The sequence below is a fragment of the Dermacentor albipictus genome, unplaced genomic scaffold (assembly GCF_038994185.2).
Source record: "Dermacentor albipictus isolate Rhodes 1998 colony unplaced genomic scaffold, USDA_Dalb.pri_finalv2 scaffold_11, whole genome shotgun sequence".
Lineage (NCBI taxonomy): Eukaryota > Metazoa > Arthropoda > Arachnida > Ixodida > Ixodidae > Dermacentor > Dermacentor albipictus.
The window spans coordinates 3180020-3196444 of NW_027225565.1; the positions used below are offsets into that span (position 1 = coordinate 3180020).

A 16425-nucleotide genomic window follows, 5' to 3' on the forward strand; every position below is an offset into this window, starting at 1 on the left:
CGACGGGCCCTTCTGTCTCACCCGCGGAGCAAGAGGCGTCCGAAGGGGGCGCTCGAGCGTGATGACATACGTTGTCGGAGGGTAGAAGGTGACATTATGAAAATTGAGGTGGACAGAAAACAATTGAGGTGGAAAGTTAACATCCGTAGCCGTGGGCAGCACATCAAACCCGGCCAGAGAGGGCGACGACTGCGCGAGTGGCCAGCGGTAACAGCGCTTGCGCGGAGCTTAGCCCGGGCAGCCACGCTTGTTTTTCGCAAGACTCCAGCGGGGAATGAAACTGTGGCCCATACTGTTCTCCGTGCGCGCCGTGTGCTCGACTTCGAAGGTTTACGCTCGTTAAGAGAGCTGGAAAAACGGAGAGAGATACGGTGATTAACAAAGGTTGGACGAGACCCAGAGCTCTTATCTACGACGTACAATGTATGGGAGACGTATAAAAGATAAACAAAAATTTGGAGGACGCTTAAGCTTCGCCTTTAAGAGTGGAACGCGATAGCATTCAAAGATCCCTGACTGATTCTCATGATTCCCGGCAACTGGAGCGTATGTAACCGTAATGTTTACCGGGAAACGCTGGCCGAGAGCGCTATGCACGAAGACGGGCTTTGTGGTAGAAAATCACGGCCTCTTGCGTGGGCCGCAATGCGGCGGAGGCGAGCGCCAGCTGGAGTTAAAGGGCCCCTCACCAGGCCCCATAGCAAATTTTGGTTATACGCTGGAAGTTGTTACGTGTTCTCTAGGGAGCCTGCTGCCCAAGAATTTTTGAAATCGGCTCATTAATAGCCGAGATAGAAATATTTAAATGCCAGGAGCCCATGATTTCAGAAGGTGAGCTCCATTGCCAAGCAAGACTCTCTCTACTCGCCCCGTCTAGCCTGCGCAAGCGAAATTCCTTCTCTGCGCTCTCCCACATCGGACCTCCAGGATCGCGTGACGCATAGGTCACAGGTCCCGCCTTCTTTTTTTTTCTCCTGTATTTTCTTTCTTTCCTTTTTTTCTTTTTTTTTTGTGGCGCTGCACATTTCCGCTGACGGCGTTGCGCGCGAGCTGTTGTGATGTCTCGTTTCGCACAGCGCACGATTTTGCGCGATGTGCACAAGGAAACATGACTAGCGGTATAATTCAGTGCTACAGGAATACTGAGGCCGAACAAACGGATCGCAGAGCATCATCACGCGCTGGAACACGGTAGAAAATGGCATAGTTTCGGTACCTGCGCACGTGACTGCCCGACCGTGGGAACAAGCAAACGAAGCGGAAGTACATCTATCTTGCTTCGGTGCGAAGTGAAGCAAAATACACGCCGACACGCAGACATTATGTTTGTATTTTTTTATTACTTCCCTAAACTTCAATTCGTCAATTCAAGCAACAGATCACACAAATAACAGATGGTGCCTTGAATATAACTCTCGAAGTCACGTGTCACCACGAGCGACGTCACAGTGTGGACACGACTACGTAGGCATAGGGACACGAGTACGTTGCCGTCCGGCTTGGAGAGCAGTCGCCGCGAGGGAAAGAGAAAACAACGTTCGGATTGAAGTTTAAAGGTGTACTGACACACACAAAAAAAATCCACGTGGTTTTTTCTGCTTTAATAAGTAGTTAATGACCCAGTAATGACGGCACGAAACCTCATTTACTTCAGAGCGCAACAGGTAATTATTTGCAGTCTTTGTTGTAGCGACCAGTCGTAGTTTCGTTTCCAGAGAGCAACGAGACGGGACAAACGGGAGTGTAAACAAAGTGGCCACGTGTTCGCAAAAAGCCATGACGTATGCTCTGACGCGCAGCCAGCGTGCGCGACCAACTTGCTGAATGATTGTCGTGCGACTGCCGCATCGGTCGGACGACCGCAGCCAATGACAGCGCCGGCCGGTAGCGTGAACGTCATGGCCACGTGGTAGACCCGGCGGGGCGGAGCCGGCGAGCGGGCGCCTCGCTGCTCCGATCATGTCTGTTTTTTTTTTTTCTCTCCGTGGTCGAAACGCGGGCCTCTTTCGCCGCTGACTGCTGCACATAAATGGGTTGCAATTTGTTTCTGACACGAAATAACTTCTAGAATAAAGTGTGACCTCGAAAGAGTGCGAGTTATAAAACGTGCGAAATAGTAAATCGTTGGCGTGATTTCTACTCGGACGCGCTAAGCGCAGACGCGCCAGCAATCGTCTGTGTACGAAGCGGCTCGCCTGACTGGCCTGTTTACTCATCGCTGCTAACGGCACTGGGAAAACTAACGGTATTTACACTTAAGAGAAACATAAATGTTCAGGCAGTGATTGTGCTGACGAATTTAGGCACTTTATTACGAGTTGCGGACGCATCGCAAGGACCCCCGGCCCCGGATAGACGGCCGGCGAGCTAGGCCTACATCATCTCCCAGCGATCGCAAGCTCGCTTGGCATGCTCGTTCGCTTCTGTCGGCGCCAATGAAATCAAATGTGCTGCAATTTAAGCGTGACATAACTGTGTACACGTTGTGCCGACTAACATATGCGCTTCGTTATACGAGCTGCAAGCGATCGTGTCCCAAGCGCAGCCGGTGTCGGATTCTATGTGCCCAGCGAGCATGCCTGCCGGCTCTTGGCCATCGGCGGCTGTCAACGGATCCGATACTGCTAACGCGGCCTTGCGAAAACACGTCTACAGTGCTCGCATAGACGTGTTTATATTATATAGTCATCGTTTGTTTCAAACAAGATAGCTGTGCAAACACGGTTGCTTTCACTTTTTGTTCGAAGTTACGCAGCATTCCGAACTTCCACGCAGGGGCGCCGGTTCTGGGGCAGCCGCTCGCCCATTCGTACCATGTGTCCCGAATCGCCGCATGCGGCAAGTCGCACACGACGCGCCGTACTACAGATCGCACGGAAAAGCGCGCCATGCGTCTCGCGCTTTGGACGTGGCCAATCACTTAGCGACTCAGATATTGCGGCCGGCGATGGCGAGGACGAACCTCAACAAAACCCTCGCATCGGCCACAATCAATGGTAAGACACAACAAATCGGCGTTGAACGTTGTGGCAGCGCAGTCAAGCTGATAGTGTGGGAAATATCCCGATGGACACGACAAAAACTGCAGTTGCAGCGACACGGAGAGCGTCCCACTACAAGTACAACAGCTAGAACAAGCAACAACAGAGGAGAAGAGCACATGTAAGCCGCATGGCAGCCAACGAAAATTCGTGACGTAGCCACATGACGTAGCGTTTTCTTGGCTATTTACAATCCTGGTTGATGTCAATGTCGCGAGGTGCTCTGTTTTGCGGTTGGCTGCGCGCACGTACTTTAAAATTGATTTTAAATATGTTCTAAGTGATATTCGCCGCTGATATGTTATAGACGATGTGTGTGTGACCAACTAAATCGATCTCACAAGTTATCTCGACTTCAAATTTTTGTGTCAGTGCTCCTTTAAGACCTTTCTGCGGCGCGTAGTGATGTAATTCTTTGCAAACACGATCGTTGGTGCACATTGTATGCTCTGCGCTCGTCAGCTCAAGATTGCCAGACTTGGTGAGGGTCACTTTGATGCAAGGAACCGGGCTCGCCGATCCGTGGTCCCCAAGACACCCATCGCGCCGGTGCACGCAAAATGGCGGATGCCGCGGCCGTTCTGTGAACGCCGCGGTCAGTTTGTGTGTGTGTGAAGGGGTTTCTTTGACTTCTCGCGTAACAAAATTGTTTTCTTGTATAGTCAAATTACAGTCCGTGAGCTATCTTGTTTGTGGGTTGTGTGCAAGTCGTAATTTGTGATTTCTCCACGCACTTTAGCTTGATAAATTCAATTAGTTCAGTCAATTGCTTGCATTGTATGGAAGGTCTGGGCATACGTCGTTCGAATACATTCACCGATGCGACGTCCGACGCGGGACGCCGAATTTTCTGCGACACGGGCTCCTTGAGGCTTTAATAACTTGGACATGTGCTCTATTGGAAAATGCGACTCTCCTGACTTAATAATTCTGGGGTAACGTCCGAAAATCACGATCTGATCACGGGGCACGCCGTAGTGGTAGACTGCAGATTGATTCTGACCACCTGGGGTTCTTTGACGTGCGCATAAACCTAAGCACCCGAACGTTTTTTTTTTTTTTTTTGCATTTGGCCCCCCATCAGAATGCGGCTGCCGCCGCCAAGAGGAAAACCCGCGTCTTGAGCAGCAGAACGGCGCAGCCAACAAGTCAGCGTGGCCGCAGAGAAGAATTAAACCGTTTCTTACCGCACGCGAATATTGCACAAAATGCCGAGCCTTGGCTCCGTTTGTTTTTTTCGAAATGCGATAAGTCAATCTATAGCATTTCTTTTTTTAAAGGTGAAAGTGCCCCGTGCGTTGATGTTGCAACTCGAATTTTTACTCATGCCTACAATGCCTGTCTGCAGTGCAATACGGCAATAACATGCGGAAGGTGACGGCAAAAGTTGTTGTCGGCGATAATGAATGTGGTTAACAAGGCCGCGTGTTCACGCTCGAGTCAACGTGTGCGCTCGGAAGCACACGAGCAACACAGACTACAGCCACGTGATTTACGGCAATCGCGCTATCTGAAATTATACGTGTTTGCCACTAAAGCACGTTTCTGGCCGACGGTCCAGCAGCAACGGCTGCCAGAGCCAAAGCCAGCCTGACGAAGACCTGTTATGAGAACACCGCTATACGTCGTTTATCGTCTCTTTTAATGCGAAGCATTCTTCCCTCAATACCGAGTTCAATTCTCGCGTGCACCTCGGCATTGTCATGGGCCAATCCTGTAGATTGTGCGGTCTAACATGTATACGTAATGCTTTGCGTACATACCAGAATTACTGGAGTTTATTCTGCTTGAATTTTCTCTCTGTCTCTCTTGGCAGAGGGCTTACTAGGTGGTCAGAGGTCTACTGCTACGACTTCTACAACGTGCGCCAGATACTTTTGTGGTTCAGCAATTTTCTTCTTTCCCGGCAAAGTACAGATGACTTTGCGTGTGGCCCTGGTACTAACGCACCAAAGCGGTAGCACAACGGGAAACACCAGATGCGCGTAGTAGTTGCATTCTGCCTCCACCTGGTTATTACCAGAGGCACGCGAGTCTTATGCTACAGGGAACAATACCTTACTTTGAATAATTTGGGGGTAAAGATGTGATATTACAGCAGAAAGTGACGCTAAATCTCCCCTTCCCCCACTTCTTTTTTTTTAAATTTCGTGTTTGTGCATCAGCGTCTGTGAGTGTGAAGTCACAGATTTGAATGAATACACCATTTATTTTCTCGTACTGGGCCGTTATCACGCAGAGAAACCTTCTCTAAAGTTGCTACGTTCACAATTTCGCCAAAGAAATTTAGCCATTATTGACTGATGAAACGTTAACCATTAGTTAGTTAACGTGGAGATACCGTCGACGTCACGGCGATCTGATGCGGGAACTTCAAGGCGGCGTTGTTTAATTATTGCTTTTATTTTTTCTGGCTTAAAAAAATTCATTCTGGTATTTTACGTGCCAAAACCACGACCCGCTTGTGATGCACGCCGTAGTGGAAGACTCCGGATTAATTTTGACCAACTGGGGCTCTTTAATGTACACCCAATGCAAGGGCGTTTTTTGGGTTTCAGCCCCATCGAAATGCGCGCCACCGCAGCCGGGATTCGATCCAACATCACCTAGATTTTGAGCTAATCTAGGTGGTGGTGTTTGATCCCGCGACCTCATGTTTAGCAGCGCAACGACAAAGCCAGTGAGCCACCACGGCTGATCTTTCTGGCTTACCGAGCATCTTACCACGGTGAGAGTGGCATTTGTGGTATTGCGGGAGAGTAATTTACGATTGAAAAAAAAAAGAATCTTTAGTGTCCCTTTAGTAGGGCTGCTATAATGGACTCTACTTTGAATAAGGAAGCTGACGGCGCAGTAACATTCCTTACAGTGTTCTCTCAGCAGCGCACATTGCGAGCTCTGTTAACTGCCCTAATTAACAGGCTTTGAACTCGGTTTCTGGGCTCCGTTACATAGTCCCACCCTACCGTTTAATACCTGCTCCGCCGTGCTAAATGACTTATTTTTCTTGCATTGGCCTTTCCGTTTCGCACCCGCTCAGAGACCGCTCGTAAACACACAACCGGGTTCGCCGAGTGCCCAGCCAGCAGCGCAGAGCACAGCGCCGAGGAAAAGGAACGCGAGAGCTGACACGGAATGAAACAAAGAAAGGGCGAGATAGTGAACACGATTTGCCATTACGTTTTCTGTTATTGTCGTCTTCCCCTTTCGTCGGATATCACGCCGCCATTATCGCCGTCGCATTGGTCACTGGGTGACACAGACAAGAAATCAACAGAATATACAGACATACAGTAACATAGTAAACGACAAGAGCGGACACTCGAGCCGTTTCGCGGCCGAGCTATGGAGCTTCCCCGATTCCGCTAGGTGGCAGAGCGCATCAAGAAAAATGCGGCTGCGGCTAGCAGCTTGACAGGCGTGCGCACGACCACTGGGCACGATTCAACACGTGCGAAGCCTAGTCAGGCTCTTTCTGTAAAATGCACCTGAGCATCGTTGTTGGGTTCTTCTGCCAGCGTCTGCTTCGTCTCCGTTTCATGGTAAGTTATTTTGCGCGTTGTTAACGACGTATTCTCTTCGCATTTCGTTATGTCACTGTTAGCCGCCTGAACGAGTGACGGCGGCCTTGCAGCCGTGAACAGCTGCTGCCCATTTGCTACGCTGACTTTCATTTGGTATTATTTTTTTTTGTTTATGCGCAGCAGTGAGCGGTGATGCTAGCGATAACAGCGACGCGGCAGCGTCCGAGCTGTGAGGCAAGTTCGATACAATGACAAAGTTAGAAAATAAAATGGTTCGTTAAGAAATGCGGCCTATGAACACATCCCGTTCGGAGCAGAGAGCTTTATGTTACGCGCAGCGACTGCTGAAAAAGTATGATGCTCTACTTTTGCAAAAGAAATATAGCTATTTCTAAAGCGGTATACGTGCAATATTTGCTGTATGGTGTAGGGGTTGAAGGACGGACTCCGGGATGAAAAACCACAAACTTGGGAGGATTTATTCTACATTATGTACAGAGAGGTGAGCGACAAGTAACATTTGTACAGACATTACGGGCCGGCAGCAACTCGGACGCTGCGGCCCGCGGCAAGAAGTTCGAGAGAGGTGAATCAGGGAATCAGGGCATGTCCCAGCATGCTCAGGTCTCTCTGGAAGGCTTCTTATGAACCCTTCGAACACTGTAAGTCACGTCATGTTTGACCAATGGGAGAGTCCGCTCCGATGATGCCACTTTCAGCCAATGGTAGGCGCCCGTGTCGCGGTGTCACACCTGGCGGCTCTCTGCGGTCTTGCCTCGAAGACTGGCAATGCACTTCTAACGAGGAGAAGGGAAGGGCTGCTCATGCTCCATTGTCCGAGGCCCACCTGCTAATCCCGGCGGCGCACGAACTTGTTGGCACGTGAACTTGTTGCCTTAAACTTGTTTGCTCGGCCGCTCCTCTGGAATGTGCTTTCCTGCTTCGGCATTCCTCAATTAGCTGTGCTGCGACTCGAAGTGGTTTGGGGAACTCGAAGTAATCGCAGGAAACAGCTCCATATCTAACAATGGCAATAATGCGCTCTCTCTTAACCTCTGTAGCAGGCTATGTGCGCTCGAGCGTTGTTAGCTGTGCTGCATTGGGCTGAAGATATGTGTTTTCATGTTTGAATTGTGTATGGAGTCATACGGTAGAAAGTTCCTTGTTTCTTAGTATTTATAACAGTGCTTCCTTAACCAAAAAAAAAACGCATTACATGAAGGAACGCAGCATCTCCATTATAAAGCTTTGCAAGCTCCAGTGTTGCTTATACGAAGGAACATAGCGTCTACATACAATAGCTTTGAAGCCTCCAGTATTGCTTACCTTCTGTCTATAATTCTACGTATTGCAGGCATCTCCACCATTTCCTCAAAATACACTGTACAGCCAAAGGACATCATGCATACTCAAGGGCAAAATTCCAAGTATCAGAAGACGATTGCAAGGCTTCGAAGACAGCAGGTGAAGACCCCCAACACAAAGTGCCTAATGACAGCTGTTTAATGACGGACACATTGGCTTACACATTCGAGATGGAGATGTTGGTGCGTGCTCAATTATTTTTGCAGCCATGTTGTTTCAACACGCTACCATTCACATAATTTTGCTGCCCTAATTCAACCTCCTTCGCAGAAGTACAAGAAAGAAAACGTCATATCTTTTTCCTTCTAAAACAATCCCATATTGAGCAAGTTAATTGATGTCATGTATGTGCCGTTTTTTTTTTCATTATCTGGATAGTTGCAATACGTCTTCCATGTGTTATGCTTGTGCAAAGTTATTGCCATCACCCCATTAATTTCCGACTATTCTTCATTATACGGTGTCACACGACCACTTTCGATCGCGATCAAGTCCGATCCGTATCGAAATTCTCCACTGCTATTGGCGCCATCGCGCAGCTTGCGCAAAAGAACCGATCTCGACCGAGAAACTCAAATCGAATTGGGCTTGATCGCGTTTAAAAGTGCGCCGTGTGACATCCGTATTACTTGCTTTTCGCTGTTTCTTCCCGTTTTTCATGTATCTACCTCTTACAATCTTGCTGCAGTAAATTGTCTGCTATTTTTGTGTTCTTGACTGTGCAGGAAGGATTTATATTTAAGGAACACGGCACATTTATTTGAGATACACCTTTTGTCGCGAGTTACTAGACGCATAATATCATAAGCGATAAAGTTCTACTTCCTCAACAGTTGGCATGATTGTTGCGCTAAGTTACAGCTTGAAACAGCAAATCTGAATTTAAATGAAACTAACATGAGTGCAACACTTTTGCGCGCTCGTCGTCACAACATATAAACAGCGGCACAAGCGCCTGCATGAAATCACTCAATTTAAGCAACGGTATCGGTAATTATATATATATATATATATATATATATATATATATATATATATATATATATATATATATATATATATATATATATATATATATATATATATAAAACAAAACTGAAATTAGGGCCTGCGAGATTTGGCTGCGTGCGCGACCATCTTGGAGGCTGGTGGGTTTCGCCGATTCCGCTAGGTGCGCTGAGAGCCAAAGTCGGCCGCAGGCGCCAATGGGAGTGTCCACTCTTTACGTTTACTATGTAACTCAATGATATAGGTTCCAAACAACCATGCCGCCTGTACAAGACACGTATACGTGCCTCGGTACGCGAAGAAAAAAACAGGGCCGCTATCTTGCACACGTTCGAAAAGCAGACACGTCGGCTTTTCGAACGTGTACAAGATAGCGGCCCTGGTGTCTCTGGAAAAGCATTCCACATATCGTGGTATAATCGCGGAAATGCCACGATTTGATCTATTCAGCGTAGTCGCTGAGCAGCAGGCTTCGGCGGTAGCGAACTGACGCCGTGGCAGCGAGGAGGAGAGCTCGTCGACTCCCGCTCTCCCCTACTTCAGACGTCGCGCTCTGCGCTGTCCAATCCCAGCCAGCCCCTACCCTTTTCCCTCGCTTGTTTTTTTTTCTTTTATGTTATATCTTCGAACAGCTGCGCAGACGCAGCCAACACGGAGCGGCAGCGTTGTTCTGGCTGCGTGCCCAGCAGTGGGGGTATAGCTCAGTGGCAGAGCATTCGACTGCAGATCGAGAGGTCCCCGGTTCAAATCCGGGTGCCCCCTTGGCGTCACTTTTGTTGAGATTGTTGTTCATAGCCATTCTTTCGCATTTTTTCTTCGTTTTTCACAAACGTGCGAAGGTAGCTTTGCGAGGAGTCTAACCCTTAATTACCCATTGTCCTGAGCGGCAGTCGTCCTGACAGTACGCTTATTTTTTTTTCCACATCTAAGGGTATTGAAATAATAACAACAACAAAAACAATCGTGTGACGAATTATAACGGGCAGAGCTAGCGCCAAAGTGAGATTAAACGTTATTCCATAAAACAGTGCAAACTTCGCTGAGAATATAGGCATTTAAAACAACTTCGCAAATATTTAGCCGGCAATTAACCGCGGTCAAGATGAAGACACAATGGTCACCTTTATTTCTGGCCGTGCAGAGTACATATGTAACGGACACACACACACACACACACACACACACACACACACACACACACACACACACACACACACACACACACACACACACACACACACACACACACACACACACACACATATATATATATATATATATATATATATATATATATATAGAATAAACACACGACGTATGTACGTGAAAACACGTTCTGTTTTACTTCAAAAGTTTTGGCTGGTGGGCCAGCCCTCGTCAGTGACATGCAACAAGACAACGGCAGCCTTTTTAAACATTTCTAAAATGTTGCTACACATGCGCAAGCTTATCCGGCATTAAATTTATACGGTCATACACCGAAGCTACACAAACTGCAAGCATGCACAATGCGCGAGATAACGATGCGAAGGGTGTTCACCTTTGATCACATAAAAGCCTCAAGGTGTGGGGTGCCGAATTGTAATACGAGTTAGGCACGATATGAATTACACATTGCAACGACATTATGGGCACAAGGCAAAAAAATACAAGCTATAAGACGGGCAACAATACGGAAACAGAAAAATACAAAAATAGGTGCAATGCGCTGTGTAAAAAACCAGAAAAGCAGATGCAATAACATTACGTTAAGTAGTGAAGGGAAGACTAGCGAGTGCGCCTGTGTGTTCATTTATGCCCGACCTTACAGTGTCAAACTTATAGATGAGGAAAGATTCGCGGATTTCGCGATCGTGGTGCGAGCGAAAACCGGATTCCAATATGGTTGCCTTAATTTTATCAAAGGAGTGACCAGCTATCATGACATGTTTTGATAGAGGCAATTTCGGAATTGTTTGGCGTGAGTCCTTTGCTTACTAAATCACGTTATAAAGGATGTTTCTGTTTGGCCAATATATCGCATGTCACAGGTATTGCATTCACGCATCTATACTGCGTTGGGACTGTCATAGTTTAAATTGCCCCTGATTTTGCGCTGAAAGCCAGTGGATGAGCATGGTCGCGGTTTGCGTCGTTACCATGTGCGCCCACACACCTTGTACCGCGATTTCCCACAAGGGGCGCAGTTACTGTGTTCATGGAACGCGAGCTTTGAAGACGAAAGGATATCGCGGAGGTTTCTGGACCGTCTGTCCACGATTCGAGGCGATTCTGGAAAAAAAAAATTTTTATGCCTTCGCTTTGTGTCAGGACGTTATGGTGTCGTTTAAATAGAGCAGCTATTTTTGGTGCGGACGCAGAGTAAGTGAAGACGAGATTAGTCTGCAATGTATTTGGAGACATGGGATTGGCGTTAAAGAGATCGGCCCGGTTTAGTTGGTCTGCGCGTTTTATGGCGTCAGCAACCACTACCGGTGGATATCTGCGTTGAATGAGAGAATCTTTTAATTCTTGGCTGTTTGAAACGAACTCAGCTCGTTTGGAGCATATTCTTTTAAACCAGTGCGCCTTGGCTATAAGGTATCCCAAAACGTATATTATATATATATATATATATATATATATATATATATATATATATATATATATATATACACGTTTTGGGATATATACGTATATTAGACGTGTGTGCGTGCGTGCGTGCGTGTGTGTGTGTGTGTGTGTGTCATGAAATAAAAATATAAACAGAACATATTCGCCGTGATCAAGGCTGCCTGCGGGACTCGATCACGGTAACACCAGCAAAGAAACTCACTACTCTAACCAACAGGCCATGCAGGAATGCCTAAAGATGTAGAATAGAATGGTCCGCTCGCAATGGCCGCTCCTCTGGTCTTGTCGTCGTCGCTCGCCCAACCTGGATGGACGTAGTGGGACGCGTTTTTCGGACATGGAGTGCCACCGCCACTTCTGCGACCGCTTGGTGGGGTAGCCAGTGGCCTCAAGACGCATAAGAACGTCTTTTGTGCTCTCCGGTTTTTCTGAGCCGGCAGTTTTCTAAGTCATTGGGCAACTAGCCAGTGTTTTATTATTATTTTTCGAGGGCATATTTTTGCACCGTTGTCGTTCGACGCACGACTTCCTTGCCATGTATAGAAGCCTTATTGCGATAGCAATTATATGGACACTCCAAGCGCATTTCTACCGTCGGCGTCACCGCGCCGTTCCTCATAAAGTGCAAAGGCGGCAACATTGTCGGCGCGACTGGCCGCTCGAGGCCCCTTGCGTGTATTCTCGGGCTCCTTTCGCGCTCGGAGAAACACTTTTATGTAGCATGTAATGAGCTACGGAAAGCTGTACCGGGAGTCTCTCATGTTACTCTACAAATTTCTTAATAACACTGCTTGACTAACTATAATGTTCGAGAAGATTATTAATTACTAAGACTACTTATGTTCTCAGGAGAAATGCAAAAAATAATTTCAGTATCTCCAAACGACAGCACAGAACATTACCTTGGTAACGATGTTTGTGTGGCACCCGCCGCGGTTGCTCAGTGGCTATGGTGTTGGGCTGCTGAGCACGAGGTCACGGGATCGAATCCCGGCCACGGCGGCCGCATTTCGATGGGGGCGAAATGCGAAAACACCCGTGTACTTAGATTTAGGTGCACGTTAAAGAACCCCTGGTGGTCAAAATTTCCGGAGTCCCCCACTACGGCGTGCCTCATAATCAGAAAGTGGTTTTGGCACGTAAAACCCCATAATTTAATTTTTTGTTTGTGTGGCATTTGCTACGTGGCATTTGCATATCTTTAAATCTCGGTGCACGATAGTTCGGACATTATGCATAGGCAGTAACCTCTGTATTGCTTTCAGAAGCTAAATGCGGATATTCTGCACTGAAAAAACGAGGCTAAAAACTTTAAAGTTATTTGGTCAGTGTGCCTTGGGATAAAAACAAAGTGTAGATCCGTTTCTAAGCCGCGGCCGCACCGTTCTTTGCATCGTAAGTTGATGCGTGTGACAAGGTCGTCTGCGTACGGTGACTGGCGCTCGCTCGTGCTCGCAGGACCCAGTGTTCGAGGCAGGAACCGGGCTTGCTAACACAGCAGACACCCGCCGCCCGTAGGGATTCTCAAACCCCAGTCAAACGCGACAAGTGAATAACAACCAATCGGGCCAAGTTGAGTTTCTTCCAACGGATTTCCAATGTTCAGCGAGGGTTTTCTTTCGGGCAAAGCCGCCTGTATTAGTGTAAATGCAGGACAGGGAAACTAACTGAACCAGTTGTAATTGAATTTAGCTGCGTGCATACTGCCGGAAAGCAAACTAGCGGCGCTGTGCGCAGGTCGAACGCTCCAAAGCTGGAACTAGCGCTGTTTGCTGCTGCTTCTAAATTTGTTGCAAGCAAACAAACTGACAACTTACCGTGTTGAATGAGAAAACAGCATCTTCTGCTTGCACCGCTAAACGAAAGCATGCTATGAAAAGGATATGTCACCTCGCGGCATAACATGTGTCATGATCATCTTAAGACCTTCCGAGGTATAGTTATCATTGCCGCTACCGTGCATGGAGACAGAAGTGAGAATATTCCTGCGGCTTAAAGCATTAGTAACACTAACGGTAGAGCACAAAGCTATAAACGAACAAAATGAAATGAAGATTAAACGGACATCACTAATTTATTAAAGGGGCCCTGAACCAATTCTTATCGAAGTGGAGCAAGACATCTGAAGTGAAGATAAGCTATTTTAGAACCACTTTGTTCCAAAAAGTACTTCAATGCGTTCAGCAGAAGTGGAGTTGCCGGCTATGAAACACGGCCTCAGCTGTGCTCCCCTTCCTCCTCCAATGCCTTGCACTGCGAAGGCTACGGCGGAGACGTCACCGTGGCGCGCCGTTCAAATTTCCGATTTGGTGCCTATGCCGCGCTAAACGTAAACCAAACGCGGCTTTTCTCAGAGAGCCACAGTGCGCTATAGCCACTGGACTTGTGGCGGCACCTAGCGGCGGCCGCGGTGTAGACGAGAGCAGCGGCCAATAGCAACCGCGTATTGGGGTGCGCTTTATGACGAAATAAAGCACACAGAAGAGAACGAGGATCATGGGGTTTTTGAAACGAGAGCGTTTGAGAAAAATGTGACTTCGCGCTCCGCTTGCGAGCTCCACAGACCGTGTACGACAGCGGAACTTGTCTGAGATGTTCACAACAGCGTATGCTACCCGCGGACTATGTTATTTCACCAAGTCCGAGGGGTGGTTCAGTGCCCCTTTAAAGCTCCTGCCTAAGCAAAGTGCTCTCCGCGATTTGAAACACCAGCAAGACAGTCAAAATAAATAAAAATGAAAGTAATGTTCCTCTCGCCGGCAAGAAAGAAGTCCCGAGTGAAGACTTTTGAACAAACCGATATAGTATCAGTCGTCAACTTTTCCGAATGCGAACTAAATTTCGTATTCAAGACGCCCGCCGATACACTGCTTCTTTCGCAAAAAGATGAAATCATTGCTGTCTTTCCACCTCCATGACACGCATACTGGCACACAACAAAAGTCTTTCGCCATCCTTTTTTTTTCTCAAGAACTACGGGGCATTCAGCGCGTGCTGAGCGCATGCCTAGTGTTCCTGTATATGCTCCCTGCGGGAGCATATACAGGAACACTACGCATGCCGTGCTAGGCGGCCAGTAGCGTAGCAATAGGGGGGGCCGGGGGGCCGTGGGCCCCAGGTGCAAGGGGCCAGTGGGGGGGGGGGAGGTGTCATGGACGTCTGAAGACACCCCTCTTTCCGCCGGCTACACCCGGGGTGGGGAGGGGGGGGGGGTGCCAGAAGACCTATGGGCCCCGGGTGCCAGACGACCTAGCTACGCCACTGTAGGCGGCCCTCTGTCGCTTTAAGCTTGAACCTGGATCGGCTGTTGCTCGGCGCGGCCGCTAGGGGGCGAGCATTTAGTTGGAGTCGCCAGTTGGCTGTGCTCTTCCTTCCGTTCTCACAAACACTGTGCACGGCCCACTTTGTGACGCAGCAGGCAAACCGAACATTCGAAAAGCAAGCCGCCTACGCAATCGCGCCCCAACTTTTCGCAGTACTGCCATGCCAGTATTGCGCAGTATTGCCAAACACGTATTACGCATAACATGTGCGGAATAAAATATGTTATACAACGAGGCGCGCCTCTCGCAAGCAGAAGTCGTAACGTTAGCGCAAATGAAACGGAACCTGGAAAAGGAACAAACCAACGAACGAACGAATAGGCAAGTAAATTAAAAGAAGCCATCTTTTTGTGTGCCGCGAAATGCCCACAGTTGGGCGAGCGAATTAATCAACTACGAATACAATAACTGGAGAAAACTGGCTTCAAATAAGAACTCTGGAGATTAGTTTCCCGACCAGGAGCGGGAACTATACGTAGAGTAAATGTCTTCGCTTTACACATTAATCGTGTTATCGCAGAGAAGACCATAGGCGGCACGCGCGCGCAGGAAGGCATATTTCACGCGGGTGGGAACGGTGTATATGAAAGAAGAGACTGCAGTATTACACGCAAGAAACCCCGCGATTCCGGCCTCATTTTGCCTGTGCTTGCCTCCTACCACGGGAAGGAAAAGATTGAAGAGAAAAAAAACGCGAAGTCGTCTCACACGTGGAAAGCAAAGAAAAAGAAAGGAACTAAGGTGACAAAAATCGTATATGCGAGGGGGAAAAGAAGGGAGCAAAATTTTCAACCGCCTCTGTGGCTTTACATGCCCGTACAGCCCAAATACAATTTCAATATTCCGTTCCAAGCTGCCTGTGAAAGGCAGTGATATCCTTAGAGGAAATACAAAACGAACCGCCCGAGCCCCGCTGCAGCACTGCAGGAGCATTGCTGCCGAGTTCGACGTGAAGGGTTTCATTCCGCTCGTTCTTCGAGAGCTACACTTTACGAGCCGGTCCAAAGCGTGGCTTCAGGGGCACGAGAATTGCTTGAAGGCTGGCGCAAAGGCGGTGGTAGAGGCGGTCACTCATCCGTCACAGATCTGCTGCCGAGCCGAGCATTGTCTGCAGTGGCTGTCATACCGAAATACTCAAATGGGGGGGAGGAGTGAAAGGGACGCCTCTCTCTCTCTCGCTCTCTCTCGCGTGCGCGCACGCACACGTGTCTAACGGCGCTTCTTGGATATTATTATTACGGCGAGAGCCTTAAGGCCCAACCACACGCAGCCCGGGATACGCGTCTCGCTACGCGTACACTTAAGCGTACGCGTCTGCGTGCGCGTACGCGGGTGACGAAGGGAAGGGCGTCCAGCCACACGATACGCGCACACGTGCGCGCTCCGCTGCGCGTATAGCACAGGGCTGACAGACCAGCGGCCCAGCGATGGCGGAAACGGTCGTCTTTGGCTTTGAGAAAAGTTTATCTTTACTTTCATTGTGGCTAGCCATTTTTATTTAATTTATCAATGTTAGAGCTAGTACATTGTTTTTAAGTTGAGAAATGCACG

At 48.3% G+C, this 16425-nt stretch overlaps 1 protein-coding gene and 1 non-coding gene across 2 annotated transcripts in view; one reads left to right on the forward strand and one right to left on the reverse strand.

The window, feature by feature from the left end:
* Nucleotides 1–16425, reverse strand: part of MCU (mitochondrial calcium uniporter) — a 524593-nt gene that overhangs the window by 76985 nt on the left and 431183 nt on the right. The window lies entirely within an intron of this gene.
* On the forward strand, nucleotides 9629–9700 carry TRNAC-GCA (transfer RNA cysteine (anticodon GCA)). Its single transcript has one exon. It is a non-coding gene; the product is annotated as a tRNA-Cys (tRNA).